The sequence below is a fragment of the Struthio camelus genome, chromosome 5 (assembly GCF_040807025.1).
Source record: "Struthio camelus isolate bStrCam1 chromosome 5, bStrCam1.hap1, whole genome shotgun sequence".
Lineage (NCBI taxonomy): Eukaryota > Metazoa > Chordata > Aves > Struthioniformes > Struthionidae > Struthio > Struthio camelus.
In genome coordinates this window covers 7,986,143-7,988,958 of record NC_090946.1, presented here as the reverse complement: position 1 = coordinate 7,988,958, position 2,816 = coordinate 7,986,143, and the positions used below count along the sequence as shown (strand labels likewise).

Sequence of the window (2,816 nt, the reverse complement as noted above, 5' to 3'; positions counted from 1 at the left end):
CCTCGTCGCCCCGGCCTTCCCCGCGGCCTCCCGGGCTGGAGCTGGGCTGCCAGGGCCCCTGCTCAAAGGAAGGGCCAACCTGGGGGCGAGGAGAAACAGCCCCTTGGGACAGGAGCTCTCACCTACTGCAGCGAGACGGCCCCGGCTGCCGGCTGCCCCCTCTCCGCTCCAGCGCTGCAGCCAGGAGCTCTTCCCCGAGCAGGGAGAACGCAGCCTTCGGCAAGCTGCGAGCAGGCGTGAACAGAGACCGCGCACAGAACACAGCACGTGGCACCTCGCCTCAGCTGGGGCTCGCGCCAAGTTTTATTGCCCAGAGCCCAAACACCTTCGCGCGGTGCCACCGTGCCCGAGTCCCACTTGGCGCTTCCTGGGGAGCGGGACGAGCTGGCAGGCGCAGGCCGCCTTCCTGCTGCGGCAGCTCCTGGAGGGGTGCGTGAAGGCCAAAGCCGGATTCTTGCTCCTTCGGGTGGTGGGGGGGGGGTCTCTGGGAAAGCAGGTCACTTCCTCAGTGCAGCTGGAGTCTGAAGCTGGGGCCCCAGAGAGCTGCGGGAGGGGTGGGCAAGAGACGAAAGAGCAGCTCTTGCCAGCAACCAGCACCTAGGAAAACAAAACAGAGCTCTTAAGAAAGAGCAGGACCAGGCACTTTCCCCTCTCTCAACACTCGGGCCCGACCCCGCGTCCCCCCCCCGGGGAGCGGGCGCTGGGGCTCTGCGCACTGCGGCTCTGCCTTCTGGCCTTCAGTGCATCCACAGAGCACGGCTCCTGCTGAAAACAGAGCAGAAACGCACACAACTAGTGGCCCCAAATATTAAAAAACAATACTACTACTAATAATGAAATAAATCAAAACCAGAGCCATAGCTTGTCTGGCACCTACCAGGCCTCAAAGGTCTCGGAAGGAGCCCGAGCGCCGCTGCTCTCTGTGTGCTGCCAGTGATGGGCAAAAAGCCTCCTTCCTCCCATACGCAGCTCAGGCCCATTTCTCCTCCTCCTTCGTGTGCAAGGCGACAGCGCTGAACACCAAGAGGCCTGCCTTCAGGGAGAAGGCGCCGGCACAGTACAGAAATGCCGAGGGGACACAACGTTCCCACTGCGTGGGCTGCAGGGGACGCCCAGACGCCTAGAAAAGAAGAGACCCTCTCTCGAGTCTGGCACTGCACCACAGCACAGCAACAGCATCTCTTGCACACAACTCACACTCCCTCTCCTCTTTAGTGCCCCTTGCTTCACTAAAAAGGCAAGGGAGCTCCAACAACTCCAAAAAGCAAAGCCAAAGAGAAGCAAGTCCAAAGTCCTCCAGCCCCTCGTACGCTCCAGGACACTGCAGCCCAGCCAGAGCTGTCCCAGAGAGCCCCTTCCCCTGGCACAAGACGTTCCCACCGGCCTTACCTGCGGAGAGGAGCCCCGGGGAGCGTAACCCAGTCGGTCATGACCTACTGGGAACTGAAACACCCCACAGCCCTCCGGCAGCGGGAGCTGCACGCCCCAGTTGCCCCCGCAGACAGACAAAGCGGCCACGTTGAGCTGACCCAGGCAACAGAAAACACAACCGCAGAAACACAACCGAGCTCTCAGCACATCAGCTCCCAGCAGCCACAAAGGAAGCAGACAGAGATCTTGCAGAGACAGGACACAGCTCCCACTACGCTTCTCAGCTCCCCAGGCAGCTGAAACCCCAAAACAGCCTCGCCAGTAAAACACATCTTCTACTTATACGCTTCACAGGCAAGGAGATGGTTTTTCCCCCTGGCCAAATGATACGCTCTGATTCCACTTTCTACAGCAAAGGCCGAAAGCTCTGCACGGGCAGACAGACAGACAAGGAAGGACCCCGCGCCAGCGCCACCACACGCCGCGCCACCACCAGGCTCCAGCGGCTCCCACAGGGCTGGGAACCAGCCTGCCAACACCCGCCCCCGAAGAAAGCCCGAGGGAGGGCGGCAGCCGCGCTGGAAACCTGCCGCCCCCGGCAGCAGACGAGCCCCCGGCGGGGCGGGAAGCGCCACCCGGCCGCCTCGGGGCCGCCAGGGAAGCCCTTGCCCGAGCGCTGCCCCCTCCCCGGCGCTCCGGACAGCCCGGCCGCCGGCTGCCAACGCTCCCTCCTCCGGCGCCGCCCGCAGCCCGCCGGGCACTCGCTGCACGGGCCGGCAAACAGCGCCCGCAGACACCCAGCGCTCCGCTGCCGGCGCTCGCTCCTCCGCGCCGCCCGCCGGTGCTGCCAGCAGCTCGCGGCCGGCACCATCGCGCACGTCCCGCTCGGTCCCGCCGCGCTGCCAACGGCGCTGCCACAACCGTTGCGCGTTGCCCAGGCGAGAGCGACCGGCCGCCCCGACCGCCTCCCCGCGCCCGGCCCGGCCCCCCCGCCGCCCCCGAGCCCGGCTGCGCCACGACCCGCCGCGCGTCCCGCAGCCTGCCGCTCTCCAGCAGCGCCGCGCCACCGCACCAGACAGGACGCGACGCGACGCGACGGGACCCGGCCGCCGCCGCCAGGCGCCACCACACAGCCGGCCACCCCGCCGCCATCTTCGCCGCCGGCCGCTCGCTCCCCCCTCCCCCGGCCAGAGGCGGGAGCGGGGCGCCAATCAGCGGCGGGCGGCGCGCAGGCGCCCTCCAATGGCCGAGAGGCAGCTGGCCCGGCCGGCCAATCCCCGCGGCGGCCCGGGCGGAGGGCGGGAGGGAGCGGAGAGAGGCCGGAGATGGCGTCCGGCGGCCGTGGGCGCCGCCGAGCGGGCGGGCGGGCGGGCGGCGGGGCGGGGTCTGCCGGCGCCAGGGACGCGGTCCCCGCTGTCCCCCCTCAGTGTCCTCCCGCCCGTCGC

General features: G+C 67.9%; 1 long non-coding RNA gene across 1 annotated transcript; it reads right to left on the bottom strand.

Moving 5' to 3' along the window:
- Positions 1–269: 269 nt before the first annotated feature.
- Positions 270–2,549, bottom strand: LOC138067305 (uncharacterized). Its single transcript, XR_011141180.1, has 3 exons — positions 2,444–2,549; positions 878–1,120; positions 270–597 (listed from the first exon to the last, which is right to left on the bottom strand). It is a non-coding gene; the product is annotated as an uncharacterized lncRNA (long non-coding RNA).
- Between the last annotated feature and the right edge of the window lie 267 nt (positions 2,550–2,816).